Raw genomic sequence first — 15,609 nt, 5'->3', positions numbered from 1 at the left:
AAATTGTATTATCCATGGTGATGCCCTCTTTCTCCAGCTCCCCAACAGTCACAATAACAAAGACAAACAAACAAACATGGGGATCAAGTCACACATCACACACATAAGGACTTACAAGCCTCTATTACTCTGCTGGGGAGGAGGTTGGTTTGTACCTCGGCCCTCCCCGTGCCAGCCCCAGCTGTTTCTACCACTTGATTTCTCTGCCCCTTTCCTACAGAAATGTCTGCCTCTCAGTGTGGACCTGCTAGTCACAGACTATAGCTATCCATTTCCTCATTTGTTTGATCACCTGTTTACAAGTTGTATCATGGCAGTCCTTCCTGGTCCCACAGCTAGAGCAAGGAAGGAGAGATTTTCTGCGAAGCTCAGACCTCATGCAGATCCGTTATCAGCTTCTAGTGAGAGGCTGGAGAACCCAAATGTTGTTAGGATTCTTCTCATGGTCCCTTTTTCTTGAATGCCATTTCTACAAAGAATTCGACAGAGGCATCAGAAAGCAAATGCTCCTTCGTATCTTGGAGGGCGGGCAATATTCACTAGAATGACTTCTTAAAGCAGATGAGACCGTTTTTTTGTTTGTTTTTTTAAGATGTGTATATATCAAGCAGAGGAAGACAAATTATGCAGTGTCACGATAGTGAAGAATCTTGTAGCTTAATTGTTTTGGGGGAAATGACACAAATGGTAGTTAAAGACCACAGAGTCCTTATAATTTGCCAGTTATGTTGACGATGCTTTATGCATATTTGACTTACTTAATCCCTTCCAAGATCTCTGTGACACACACACTATTACTACCTGCATCTTCCAGGTAAAAAACAATTGAAGCATGAAGTTAAGTAACCTGCTTAATGTCACAGGCTGATGGGTGATGGCATTAGAATTCAGGGCAGAAACTGGGGAGTGAAGGGGTAAAGGGTGGGGGCGGGCTATGGTGTAAAGGAAAGAGGATGGTAGGCTGTGTTTTCCCGGAATTCTGGAGCAAAAAGCCATGCACTGAAGGAGGCACCCTTTCATACACACCAGCAAATTTTGTTGCTGTGAGTGCCTGACAGACATACGGGGCCGCCAGACAATGAAGTTCGTGAACTGTCCACAACATAAGCGCCTGTGTTACACAAGTAACTTGTATCTATCTACTAAAGGGAATGGCAAAATACATCTCACAGGAATTCTACCTTCAAAGACCTTCCACTCTAACAAACCAGAACCCTAAGAACAGGAAGTGACTTGCTATACCTGGATGTCTGGTACCCACAAAACTGAGGGACCAATCATGTTGCCCCTCTTCTCTATGGCTCAGAACAAGCAGGCAGAGGGATGGAAAGACAATTCATGTGACGCTGGCATAGAAAGGGCCTCAGCCTTCATGGCGACGTCCTCGTATGACAAGGCATCAAGCTGACGTTCAGAGGAGCCCGGTGGAGAGCTGTCTGTCTAGTCTGTAACACAGCAGGACTTGAACCCTGGCCCCGGCCGCCCAGCACAATGCTGTTTCTATCACGTGGCTACGAGCTTTGAGTGGGTCACCCATTTGTTTCCTAGCTTGCTGATATTGTCCCCCAGACCGCTGGCACAGGGGTACCGTTTTCTGGCGGCCACCAGGCAAGGAAGCTCGTTTGCATCTCGGCGGCTGCGGGGCATCTCCTGGGGCTCCGGGGGACCCGCCCCGCCTGCGCGGCCAGCGCGGGGGCGGCGCGGCGCGGGCGGGCAGCAGGGGGCGCTGCGCGCCGGCGGGAGCCGGGCCGAGCTCCGCGCCCCTCGTCTTTGTGCCGCTCGGCGCCGCCGCCCTCTTTCCCCCGCCGGCTGCGCGCCCCGGCTGGAGGGCGGGCGTGGAATAAAGGGCGGCTCCTAGCGGGGTGCGGGGCGGCGGACACCCGGCGCCGAGACCGGGCCCGGATCCCGGACGTCGGGCGGAGCGCTCGGAGCTCGGCCCGCAGCCGAGCAGGAGCGGCGGCCCCCGGAGCCCTGATCGCGCGGGACCAGGTGGGTGACGCGTCCCCTTTGTGTCCGCATCTCGGGAGCGGGACGCAGTCGAGGGGGACGGAGGGACGTGGCCATGGGGAGCCAGCCTCGGGTTCGCCCCGCGCCGGCCCAGCCCGGGTCCCGGGCGCGCGGATCGGGGTCTGCTGTAGGGACCCGCGGAGTCCATGCTGAAGGCGCCACCCTGGCCCTGGCCTGCTCCTCGGTGGCCTCAGGTGGGGACCTCGGGTCTCACCTCCGTGGCCGGGGCGCGGGTGTGCAGCGCTGCGTCCCTGGTGCTCCGGCGGGTCAATTCCTAGCAGGCCGCGGACCCCGAAGTCGGGGCACCGGGAGGCGGCGGGAAGGTCAGCCTGGAGGGAGCGGCGGGTCCCAGGTGTCCTCCGCTTTGCACCTCCCAGCGCCCAGGTGACCGTGGCCCCTGCGTGCCTCTCGCCATGCCTTCCGCAGCCGAGGGGCGCGTGTGGTGCTCCCTGGGATCTCCCCACCGTATCCCGCAACAGTGGCCGCCCAGCCGCCCTGCACCGTCCTGGGCGTCCAGCTCCGGTCACTTGTGCAAGTCGGTGGCTCTGGGTCATAGGGAGGAAGAGGTTACTTCTTGTACCCTAACGATTAACATGGAGAGGTCTCAGATGGTCATTCCCAAAGTGTGTGTTCTCGCTCTGTCTGACCCCCCCCCCAGTGAATTGAAAAAAAAAAAGAAAAGAAACTAAAAAATATCCCCGCGCTCTCCTTGTGCCAGGTGGAAGGCAGATGAGGGGGGAAGTTAGCCCCAGGGTACTGTCCTGAGTGGGTGCTGCTGGCCTGGGAGGAGGGTTTGGGTCCCTGCACTAGAAAGAGACCCCATATCTTGCTTCTAACAGTTCTGGGAAGGAAGCCCTTTCCTGGGAGAGGGGCCTGGGGGTCTAGTAAGGACATGTCCAGTGACTGGCCAGGGGCTGCCTTCTGGGGAGAGGTTCACCAGCAGGTGACGTGTTTGTAAGTGCAAAGCAGAAAGTGAGGTGGTGCCCACGCCTGTGGAGCTGTGGGAGTTCCCAGGGGAGAAAGGAAGGTCGGTGTTGCTTTGTGAGGGAGAGAAAGCTTGAAGGTGGGGTAGGTGCTAGGTGGTAGGAAGGGCCTCTGGCGGAGGGAACTGCCCAGCCGAGGACGAGGACGGGGCAGGGAACACAAAGGGGCCTGCTGGGGAGCTTTCCCAGGGGGCCCTGCCCAGGTGCTCTGCATTGCATTTCCTTCCCCAGTACTGATGATGGGGACCTGGTCTGCTGCAGTTGTGCACTGCATTTTTAATTTTTGTTTTTGTTATTTGTTAAAGAGTGCAAAAGGGATTGAGTAGGGAGGTCAGACGGGGACAAATCGTGAAATCTTTGTGTCCCAGGCTAACTTTGGTCTTGATCCTGAAGCAGTGGGGGGCCACTGATGCTTGGAGGAGAGTGAGTGAACTGAGCCTTGCTTTAGAGTGACTGAGGCGGCACTGAGGGACGGGGGAGTGTGCGGAGTGAGCTTTAGGATCAGACCCCCCACACCTGTAGTGTGAGCTTTAGGATCAGACCCCCCCACACAAACTTGTAGTGTGAGCTTTAGGATCAGACCCCCACACCTATGTGAGCTTTAGAATTAGACCCCCCCACACAAACTTGTAGTGTGAGCTTCAGGATCAGCCCCCTACACCTGTGTGAGCTTTATACTCAGACCCCTACACCTGTAATGCTCATCAGTGGGTTAGGCATAGATTGAAGTCCTCATGAGAAAATTGGATGCAAATAACCCAACTTTAATGGCGTGGAAAAGACCCAGATTCAGCACAATTGGTGTGTGGAAGTTTAGGTGTTTAAAGGGCCTGAATCTAATGTCAGCCTAGTCTTGGAAAGAGAGCCAGTGAAGGGTGAACCCAAATGCTGGGGCAGAACTGCAGCCAGCAAATTAATGAGGCGGCCTGGGTGGGGGACTGAAAACAGGCCACGTTCAGAGTCATGCGCTTTATAAAATGTGCTGAGCGTCTGGGCTGGACGTGTGTGATCCCTGCATCCAAGCCTTCTCTTGTGGTTTGAGACTTGGACGGGACCTCGCATACTGTTTAGGTGATGCTGCTGGCGTCCAGCGGGGAACGTGCCACTCGGCAGGGCCAGACACTGGGAGCCACGTTGCCTGTTTTTTCCACTGTGGTTCATAATTTGGCCCTGCTGCCTTCTTTTGTTCCAATTTTCCTCCTCTTGGGAGCCTTTCTCTTTGTGGTAGACTCAGGAGGAGGCCTGCCCTCCTAGCCTGGAAATCAGAGCAAGATGGTCATCGCAGCTTCCTAAGTCAGTCCCCCACAGACCGTGAGGACACTGTGGACTCAGGAGAGGTCAGGGACTCCAGCCACACACACAACTGTGGCTGGTCTGGCCCGGCACCAGCCCTGCTGCCCTGCACTTGAGCTACAGAGGGTGGAGATGTGGCAGCTGCCTGGGGCTCTGGGGCCACTCAGGAGGCCGGCGAGCCCTCAGACTCTTCCAGGGCATCTGGCCAAGGAGGACTCCCCTGGATTCCTGGGGTGTGGGACAGCAGAGGACCCCCCAGAGGCCACGAACAGAGTGGGGTGCTTCTAAGGAGGTGAGCCTCCATATTCACTCTGGGTGACTTCCTACCTTGGCTGTCCAAGGACACTGAAGATGCCTTTCTTTAAGACTCAAAAAGTCATTTGAGGTGGTCATTTCTGGAACCAGTCCCCGCCATTCTCTGTGTCTGCATTACTGACACACATGAATACCTTTTCTTAATTAGATGAAGAAATTAAATTGAAGCAACTGTTCACATACCTGCTGGGATCAGGGCTGAAGGACAGAGCGTGGACAACTGTGACCCAGCTATGTGACCATGGGCCAAGTGTCGTAACCTCCCTGCACAGCCCCAGTTCCTTCAACTATAAAACTAAGGTGTCGGCCTAAATGACTTCCAAGATCCAGAAATAAAAATGTGTCATGTTAGAGGTTCAGGAGGAGAGTCAGTAGTGCAGGACGGCTCACAACTGCGTCCCAGGTAAGGATGTTTGCAAGAACGCCTCTTGTCAAGGATGCTATGTTGAGCGGGGGCTTTGACGAGGGTGCTTCGTTGGCCATCAGTCACCATCATCCTTGGTTCCTAGAATCTAAAACCTGAATTGGGATGTGTTTCTGGAATGACCTTATAGACGCCTACTCTCAAGAGCAAGATGGCGAGCTGGGTGCATTGGAGAAAAGAAAGCCTGGAGAAACGTGTCAGCCCCGACCCACAGTCCCCTCGTGTTTGGCACTGGAGAGAGGAAACGGCAGTCAATATGCATGTGGCGTTTCCCATCTCCAGGTGCTGGTAGGAAGTGCAAGGCTGTGGGTCCGACTGTCACACAGCCCCGTGGGACAGGCACTGCTACCGTCCCCAGCCTGCAGAGGGGAGGTGAAGCGCAGCTTGGCTGGTCATCCAAGGCTACACACGTGGTAAATGTGGGACTTAGAGTCTTGCAGAAAAGATGCTATTCCGTGACCTTGAGGAGGCTACAGTCTGCGGGGGGTGGGAGCCAGCTCATTCACAGAATGTTCTAGCCGTGGGGTCGGTGAGCAGAGTGCAGTGGGGTGTGGGAGGGCCGCTCCTCCAGCCCATGTGGGGGGCAGTGGGCCCGCCCGCTGCAGCAGTGGCAGCAGGGACTCTGGCCGGGACTTGGAGGATGAGTACCAGTTTGCTGGACTAACTGGAGGGTCAGGGTCAGATTCTGGACCTGGGAGCAGCGAGAAACAGCCCAGGGCAGGCAGGAAACTTACAGCCAGCATAACGGGGCTAAGCCCTGAGCTAGCGGGGCACCCTCTTGGCCAGTGTCTTATTCGCAGGTGGGCTACTGTCTCTAACGCTGTTCCCATCAAGACTCCTGGGTATAACACAGTTGCTTTCCTTTCTGGTCTTCTGGAAGGGTCTCCCCAGTGTGGGGTTTGGATTAGCTTTGGAGCCTCGGTCCCTCCACTTCCCGTTTCACCCCCAAATTCTGCTTGGTAGAGAGAGGTCTGGGCAGATGAGAGGAACCACAGGCAGCAACCATCGTGTTTACAACCCAGGACTGTGTGTGTCTTCTGTCTCCAGAGTCACCTGAGCGAGGCTGGCACAGTTCCCCAGGCTGACAGCTGCCTGTGGCTGCGGCCGAGAACCTCCGAGCTGGACGTGCACCCACGCTCAGGCTGTGGCAGGGCAGGCTGGCTCGGGGGCCAGGACGGAGCGCAGGCTGGGAACGGAGGGGAGGGTTCCAGGTCTGGACAGTGGATATTGAGTGTTTCTGTCGGGATGTTGGTTAAACAGGGTTTGTCTCTGCCCTCGGAACGCCTCTTACAACAGGGTTTTCCTGGGATGTTTCTTTGGCTTCCAGTGGGCTGGTTTTCGAGTCCTTCGGAACATGGCAAGTTCAGCGTTGGGGGTGGCTGCGTTTTAAGGTTATCTGGCGGGAGGTGGGCTTTGCAGGCCTCATCAGACAACAGGAGAGTGCTTCTGCCACGGCCACTGACCTCCTGTTAGCCATGCAGACAGCGATGGAGCTGCCCCTTTATGGTCTCCCGCAGCCAGCGCACGTGGTACCTGGCCAGTCACGGGGTGGTGCATGGTCCTCCCCACCTGTCCTCTGTTGCTCGCTTGTCTGCCTGGTCTCCGGCATTCCATGGTGGCACCACATGCCAGCCCCTGCCACCCCGTCCCCAGTGCTGTCCCTGGAAGACAGGGCAGCCTGCCTGCTGGTCAGAGAGGCTGTCACCCTCCGCCAGCTGGGGGATGGGAAGTGACCGCTGTGTCAGGCGACCTCTTCCCTCTCAAGGTAGAACATTGTCTTCCGCTGGTGTCCTGAAGCAGAAGCAGTGCAGAGAATGTTTGACTTTTTGGGATGCTTTGTGTTGATCCCACTGGTACCCCTCATTATTCTCTGCACTGACCCCTTGTCACTTTCCTGCTGGGACACCTTTAGTAGCTCCCGTTGCTTGTGAAGTCACCAGTGTGCCCCTTGATTGAGATTTGGAGATTTGTCACCACTTGGTTCCAGCTTGTCTTTCTAGCACTCATCTCTCAACAGCCTCCACGCTCATGCCCCAGGACGCTGTCCCACCATGTCCACTGATGACCCTAAGGGCTCATTCAGCACACGTGTGACCTTTTTCTTAGCGCTGTGGATACATCAGTGTGGGAGCCGTGGAGGCTGCGTCATCCAGTACTGGCGTCTTGCAGATGAGAAAAGGCAGACCGAGGCTCAGGCTGGGCCCCTGCCCTTCCAGGTCCGGGACTTGTCTTTCTCCATCTGCTGGTGGAAACGTTCTCCCTACCAGGTGCTTCCATGGCAACTCTTTTTTCAAACCCTGCACTTAAAACTCTAATTTTAGTGATTTATGTAACTGTCTGATTTCCTCTACTACATGATAAGCCCTGGAATTGTGTACTTCCGCATTCCCTCCGTGCCTGTCATGCTGTTTCTTTCTAAAGGTGCTTTTGTTCAGTGATTGAACGCAAGGGAAAAGAAGCTGGTTCAAGAGGGAGAGCTCAGACAGACTTTCAGTGAGGAAGTGGGATTAGTTTACATTCTGTCTTCGGGCTGGGAGGTCAGGCCACAGGACTGTGAGATGCTGACCGCATGGTGGGTGGAACTGTCAGCTTGGGGCTGGAGGCTGAAGGCGACCGGTGTGGAGCGTGGAGCGTGCAGCGTGCGGCCCTGGCCTGGGGTGCAGGGAGGGAGGCCCCGACGTCCCAGGTCCCGAGGTTGTGTAGATAGCAGACGATGCCCATTGCACTGTCACAGACGGTGGGTCTGCGTGAGCTGGCTGGAGGTCGTCCTGCAGCGTGGGGCCCACTGTGATGAGGGGAGGAGGAGGCAGGGCGTGTGGACCTCGCCCTGGGGTGCTCACTGTCCAGCAGGGCACACGTATTGAGGGACAGTGACACACAAGGGCCAGCACGTGCCCATCTGTGTGTTGGCGGAGCTCTGGGGAGGAAGTGACTGGTGGAAACTGGAGTGCGAGCGGGCCGACTTTGAAGACAGGACAGCAGGGAGGAGGGCACTCCTGCTGGGGCACCGGGGTCAGATATTCGGGCGCAGAGGGTTTGCTCCTGAGGGTTTGCTCCTGAGGGTGTTGTGGAGTCAGGGCTGGTGTCAGGGCTGGTGACCGGCCCCACGGCAGGAGGGGGCGGGGTACCATCAGCCTTAGGATGCTGGGTGCTGTGGGCAAAGGGCTGCCAGAGTTCCTGGGAAGAATATTTGCCAGGGAAACGCAGTGCGGGCCATCGAGCTTGTGGTTCTCACTGTAGCGATTGAAGAACAGCAGCGCCGGAGACACTCTAGGACCCACAGAGCAATCGTATATTCTGCGGGGTCTGGTCTCTGGAACCCGTTTCTCAGTGCCTTGCACTCTCCTGTGGTCTCTGGTGCCAAAAGCATCACGTAGGGAGTGAATGGTTCCAGGAGAACCCTTGTCTGGGAACTGGGAAGGCTTGCAGACCCTGGGGCCAATTGTTACATGACTGAGAATAGGAGGGAATAGGAGGGAAACGGAAGTCCCAGAAGTTAATTTTCCTGACGCCCCCGAGTGCCAGCACTTTGTGGTGGTGGGGGCACTGGTGTGTCATAGTCTGGGACAATGGAATAAAAGGAGCTTCCAGAAGACTTTTAGAGCTGGCGTCTGAGGCTCTGAATTTGTTGGCTAAAACTTTGTATGTTTCTTCCTAATCACTCGGCAGGGCCGAGGCAGCCCTGGTCCCTGGTGGGGATGACACAGAGCTGGCCTTCGGCTGAGATCATAGTACCTTCTTTCTTCGCTGGGTCTCAATGAAGCACTAACCACAAGCCTCGAGAGCTGAACCAGTCTGCTGGTTGGCGGGGGCCGGATATGGTAGAGAAGGAAGCAGAAAGTCCTCTTTATGCCGTGAGCTCATGGGCCCTGGGGAACTGCCTCTGCCTCAGTGTCTGTTGTCCCCTCCCCAGCTGCTCAGTGCGGCTTCCACGGACCCTCTTGACCTGAGGCCCAGGGCAATGCTGCAGGGCTATGCTGCAGACCCCCAAGGTCATGTGTTGGCACTAACCCCCAATGTGATGACACGAGGAAGTGGGGTCTTTGGGAGGCGCCTGAGGGCGGGGCTGTCATGCATGGGATCAGTGCCTTCATAAAAGAGGCCCCCAGAGCTCCCTCACCCCCTGCCATGTGGGGCCACAGTGAAAAGAGGGCTGTGTGTGACCCAGGAAGCGGGTTCTCACCAGTCGCTGAATCTGGCAGTGTCTGGATCTTGGACGTCCCAGCTTCCAAAACAGAGTAATGTCTGTTGTTTATAAGCCACCTGGTCTGTGGGTTTTTCTTGTGATAGTCCGACGGCAAAAATGGTTAGTCACCTGTCACATTGGAGTTGGGCCCCCTCTATCGATCCCATGCACAAACCCTGGTAAGGTCACATTCACAGATACAGGGTGTTAGGGGTTCGTGTCTTTTGGGGGACACAGTTCAGCCCATAGCATACACCTGCCAGTGTCAGCTAGTACATGTTTGCATGTATGTTACTGTGTGTTTGGCCAGCTCTGGAACACTTACTAACACGGACCTAAACACACAGGTTTGTTTCCTCAGTGACGAGGTGATTAAGGGTGTGGTTCCAGCGTTGGTGCAGCTGCCCGGTGCTGTCACGCAGAACCCAGGTTCCCCTGTGCTGTTCCACCGTCCTTCCCATGTGGGCACTGCAGGGTCCGGCAGGCCCGCCTGGGCTCCGGGTCACGCCCATGTTTAGGGTGGCAGGAGAGGTGGGGGAAGTTGATGTCGGCACTGTCTGTCCCTTTCTATCAGGAAATAACAGGCTTTTCCAAAAGCACTGCAGTTACCTCTTCCCCTTCTCATTGTTCTGGGCTCCATGGCAGCTCCCAGGAGTGAGAAGTTGGGAAGTAAGGCTACAGGGGTTGGGGAGACTGGCCTTGAGTGCACTGGGGCAAAGCCCAGTGTGGTTCCTGGCCAGACACACTTTCAGAAACGGTCTTTGCTTCTTGCAGCTGCCCTTTGAAAGGCCAGAATCCTTACGGGATGAGGTGCAGACCGCTCTGCACCTGACTGAGATGTCCTTAGTGTTGTGTGGGGTGGCGCACACACCTTGGTCTTACGTGAACGTTTGGAGCTTCCAGTTCAGTGAGGGCTGGGAAATCACTGTCCTGTCTTGTTCATTTCTGCTTCCCTTCGCAGCTGGCACAGTGCCTGGCACATAGTAGGTGCGCGACGTATATTTGTTGAGCTTCATAGGCGTGTTTTTCCCTTCAGTGTCATTCAAGGCAGGAAACAATCTCAGGCATTCATTCTTTCTTTTATTCATTTATCCATCCATTTGGCGAAACCTGTTTGGTGCTGAGGGTTCAAAGGCAAATTAAGGAATATATAGTGAGGGTGAGGGCGTGGAAAGAGCGAGGCGAGGGGGCTGGCGAGGTCTTTCTAGAACAAGACAGGGTGTGGTGCTCTGTAAGCAACAGGACAGGTGTTCTCTCCTAAACGTTTGGAATTGTATGAATTCTAGTTTTACTCTAGTGAGAGCAACCGGTTGGGACACAGGAATCCCTTCTCATCTAGCAGTGTCGCTTACTCTCCGTTTATCCTGTTTCTGAAATAGCTCAAAATCTAAGGTGCGTGCTGCTGCTTCTTCTTTTTTTAAAAATTAGTTTCAGGTGTACAAAACAATGTAATAAACATTTATCATTTCTATCCCTCACACAGTGATAACCCCCTCCCCCCATCCACTACCCCTCTGACAGCACACACAGCCGCTATTTCCACTGCTTCCATGCCTAATGCTGTCCTCCACTTCTTGTAACTATATGTGCTTCTTAATGTGCTGCTAAGTACTTGTGAGGCTCCACCCAAAGCCAGGCACGGAGCTGAGGAAGGTGCTCGCGTGAGTGCATCTCAGAAGGAAATGTTTTCAGTTGGTCTTGAAGGAGTGTGCTCTTCCTGCCGCAGACGGCCCAGGGCAGCAGTCTTATCTGTGAATGCTTTAATCGCTCCCAGCACTCTTGCTCCTTTGGCCTGAAGCCCTGCTTCCTTGGCAGTGGCCTTGTTTTCTCTCAGTCCCTGGCCACTTGCAGCAGGACCCACCTTTTTCCAAAAGGAGCAGCTCTGTGGAGGCCACTCCTCCGAGCCCTTGGCTGTGCCCTGCTGGCATGGCAGATAAGACTATTCTCTCAAGGACCGCGTTTATCTGAGGAGGGCAGGACTTCTCTCTGGTACAGGAGGGACAAACCACAGGCAGACAGGCGGGGGTGGGGGGGCTGTCATCGAGAGGGGTACTGTCCCAGTGGTAGCTACTGCCCTTGAACTGTGGCCAGTCCCAAGTGAGCTGGGCTGTGAGTGTAGAAAGCATCCAGTACCCAAAATCGAGAGAAAAACAGTGTAGAATGTCTCAGAACTTTTCTATAGATAACGTGTTCACGATTTTAGTTTGGCTATATTGGGTTCAATAAAATGCGTCGCTAACATTAATTTCCCTTTCGTATTTTTTACTTTTTAGTTTTTTAATGTGGACAGCAGAAAATTTAAAATTACATAGGTGCCTCGCGTATTTCTTTGGCCTGATGATCTGGAGGGACCTGGAGAAGTATGTTTCTTTCGTGGTTAATAGGCTTTTGACCGGCTCTGTCCCCTTCTAGGGAGTCCCCGGGCCTGGGACTCGGGACTAGAGGCCGTGGTGGCCTACACAGCAGCGTGTCTCTTCCTGAGTCGTGCTGTGTTCTCACTGTCACTTGACCGTTCGCATTTCATGCCTTGAGTTCAGGTGTGGATGGTTGACGTCCCCTCTGACTTGGGCACACTCTTCTCTGCAGCCTGAATGGTTTGGCCTCAACGATGAAGTGACTCAGCTCGATTCAGTATCAACTCAGATGCAAAAGTCCTTGGACTGGTTATTGTTGGTTTTTGTGTAAAATGCGGGGCTTGGGTTTGATGAACTTAACATTTTTCCTTCCAAAACGCCTTGACTGTTGACATTGACTTTGCCTTTCACCTCCACGTCAGGCTAGTTGTCCCAGGACCTCCTAATTTGCCCGAGTCCCCCCGTCTCTCATGCAGCTTCCACTGTGTTCTCCCCTGAATGTTGGCATTCTCCCTACCTGCCTCGGGGGCCTGAGTCAAGTGCACCCACTAACCCTTGCACGTTGCAGATGCCTGAAGGAGGCTGGCGGGGATTAGGAGCTCCTGTGCGCCCCTGATTCTGTGAATTCTGAGCACTGCGCCTGGTGTATGTCTGAGAGTGCTGGCACGTGCTGTCCGCCAGCTGGTCAGCCCTTCACGCACGTGTCCTTCTCTAGCTGACCCCTCGGTGGCACCCACGTTTCTGGCAGCGGTGTGTTCCTCGTTTGCTTTCCTAGCTGCACAGTGTTCCCTTCAGGCCTCACCCTGTCCCTGACCTGCCACTTTGTGGGTGACACTGATTGAGCCGCGTTCTTTTGCTCCCAGGACCCAGCAGGCACGCATGGCACCTAGCACCTACCAACTTTGCAAAGTTGAATGTTTTAAAATCCTAGAAACAAGCATAAATGCCAATGTATTAAAAAACAGTAACACCAGAATTGACGTTAATACGTGTCATTTAATGTCAACAAAATAGAAGTGTCATTTAGTCACCTGGGACTCAAGGCACAGCTGTATGGACATTATATGTAACCTGGAATGAGTGTGCTTTTTAGTATTTGGCCTGATGCCTGTGAGGCCTCTGGCAGTAAAACCTCCCCGAATTCTGCACTGCCCTCCATGCTTCTGTCTTCTTTCCAACTTTCCCTGACAGTAGAGATGACACGCGGACGTCGACATTTAGTTGTCGCATTTCTTTGGGGTGAATGTGTCTGTGGCAGGCAGGGCTTCTGGAGGAAAGGGACGTCTTGCTCATGTTTGAATTCCCAGCACAGGACCTGGTGCATTCAGCTTCAGGATGCCAAACTGTGAACTGAACTTAATTTGAAAAATAGAAAGGACATTAAGATCGGGGGGGATCACTTTGTAAATAATAAAATGTCTAACCACTATTCTGTACACCTGAGACTGATATAATATTGGATGTCACCTGTAATTGAAAAAAACAATTAAGAAAAGAGAAGACTGTCTTCTAAAAAGAAGAAAAACAACAACAAAAAAGGATTTTGCCTGGAATACCACCATATGGATTGTTTTTAAAACCACTGGCGTCCATAAACTGACCCCAAATGACAAAAACTCTTAGCTGAGCTGTTAATAAAAATAGTCACCTGGAAGGTGCAAGCGTAGTTTGTATGATTTTAGTTTAGATACTATTTGGAACTTCCGTTGTATGGACTCTATGCTAGCTGCCCCATACTGTTGATCCAGAAATCAGTCTAGTTTACACTGTGTACCATCATGGGAAAATAAATACGCTGGTCATCACATAAACGTTTTCTTGGGAAACGTGAAATTGTTATTATTTCAAAATTTCTTTCTAAGTGAAATTAGCTACAAGGCACACACACTAATACGATGAAGTGGGCTCTGCTTCAGAGCAGGAGGCGTTTATGTATAAATTAGGCGGCTTCAGCAGGAGGGATGACTTTCTAGGCCTAGACTGGGGGAAGGGGTGGCTTCAGGATAAATGCATGATTTTTATTTGCAACTGTGTGATTATTTCGGACAGTTGTGCTTGGGGAATCGAGCTCAAGGAAAAGATGCTAAATGTAGAGAAAAAAATGCTCTATGCATAAATGCTCCTCTTCATTGTTTTTTTAGAACAATCATACCCGCAAATGGAAAACATCTAAATATGGTTAAGTTAATAGTATGCTGTAGTTAGGTACAATTTTTGGAGATTGTGGACATGGGGACATGTTTACAGTATATCATTAAGTGAAAACAGGTATGAGACCAAAATGTGTGTGCAGTTTGTGTACAAACATGGAAAATGTGCTGAGGAAAGGAATCATAACTCATAAGGATTGTGACTTTTTCTGTTTGATTTTTTAAATTGTGGTTATATTTCATTTTGTGAAATAAATGATTTCAATTAAAACATTTTAATCGTAAATTCTGACGACCGACACACACAAATTTTATTATTTCACACACAACACATACATAAATTAACCCTGTATCTCAAGTGGGCATTTTGCAGCATGGGGTTAGAGAGAAATGAGTGACACACAGAGAAAGCCCTCCTGTTAATGATAAATGGAACAATGCAATGCAAACACCAGCGTTTTTCCTGAAGGGGTGCTCATTCATGCTTGCTTTTCTATCCTACCCCCGCCAATCTGAGCAATGACAGTCCGTGTCAGAACTGTGACGTGGCTCCGCGGCGTCCAGGTCACCTCATCCATAGCCTAGTGGTTGTGGTCACAACTTGAGCGGAGTGCCTGGAAACCACAGGGACAGGGGATTACAGTCCTGCTCTGGACGTCAGGTGCCATTTAAAGGTCTTCTGCAAAGACCTTTACCTCTCTGCAAACCTTCCCATTTTCTTGGTGGAAACAGTGAGTAGAGTAGTAGGGTTACTTCTTTTTCTGGTCTCCTCTGAGGATTAAGTCAGTCGTGAATGAGACAGTTTAAAGAAAAACATTTAATCCTATCCCAAAGGCAGAGTCACAAATACCCTGCTGCAGTTCCGGAGGGCGGAGGTAGCCAGGTGTGACATGTGACATGTGAGGAATGGTGAGGGCTCTGGGAATCCGGGCAGACACTGCCTAACGCTCTCAAACTCTGCCTCGAAAACACTTTCTGGCCATAAGGATGGGAAGTATTGGGCTTATCAAGGCTGGTACTACTTTCTCTAGCTTTTCAGCTAAAGATAGGACAGCTGAACTGAAATAATGCCATATTTCCTCCTTTCCCCATTTTTCTCGTTTGACTGTGGTTTTGCTTTAAATTTTCAGTGAAAATGCCAGCAGACCCCAGAGCATTTCTGGTAGATAGAGCAGATGTGGGCTGTGGGCTGAAGTTAGCAGTACATTCTTTTATTGAAGCCTCACACCCCGGATGTTTTACAAGGTCTGACAATTAAGTTTGCGGACTTGTTGCAATGATGTTGCTAACCTTTTCTTGATATCAAAGGGATTATTCATTATGAATTTGTGCCAATTGAACAAACAGTTAACCAAATTTACTATTTGGAAATGCTGAAAAGGCTGCGTGAAAAAGACGACCTGAACTTTTTGTCAGCGATTCATGGCTCTTGCATCATGACAATGCACCAGCTCACACGGCACTGTCTGTGAGGGAGTTTTTAGCCAGTCAACAAATAACTGTATTGGAACACCCTCCCTACTCACCTGGTCTGGCCCCCAATGACTTCTGTTTTCACCCAAAGATAAAGAAAATATATAAAGGGACATTTTGATGACATTCAGGACATCAAGGGTAATATGACGACGGCTCTGATGGCCATTCCAGAAAAAGAGTTCCAAAATTGCTTTGAGGGGTGGACTAGGCGCTGGCATTGGTGCGTGGCTTCCCAAGGGGAGTACTTTGAACGTGACTGTAGTGATATTCAGCAATGAGCTATGTAGCACTTTCTCTAGGATGAGTTCATGAACTTAATTGTCCAACCTCGTAATAGATTTATAGATATTGGGCATTCACATATTTTTGAAAAAAAATTTAATGCGTGACTTGGATGGAATTTTTCCTGGAAATATTCTAT

At 52.2% G+C, this 15,609-nt stretch overlaps 1 protein-coding gene across 2 annotated transcripts in view; it reads left to right on the top strand.

Moving 5' to 3' along the window:
- Positions 1 to 1,731: 1,731 nt before the first annotated feature.
- The window catches only part of RNF144A (ring finger protein 144A), a 97,272-nt gene continuing 83,394 nt past the window's right edge, over positions 1,732 to 15,609 (top strand). The window contains exon 1 of one of the 2 annotated variants that reach the window (XM_074331655.2): positions 1,732 to 1,989. The gene's annotated coding sequence lies outside the window, so the exon portion shown is untranslated. The remainder of the gene's footprint in view (positions 1,990 to 15,609) is intronic. The other variant, XM_019757622.3, reaches the window with a different exon arrangement.

The sequence above is a fragment of the Rhinolophus sinicus genome, chromosome 2 (genome assembly GCF_057876585.1).
Source record: "Rhinolophus sinicus isolate RSI-liver-muscle chromosome 2, RSI-T2T, whole genome shotgun sequence".
In the NCBI taxonomy this organism is placed as follows: domain Eukaryota; kingdom Metazoa; phylum Chordata; class Mammalia; order Chiroptera; family Rhinolophidae; genus Rhinolophus; species Rhinolophus sinicus.
This window is presented reverse-complemented; position numbering and strand designations above follow the sequence as displayed.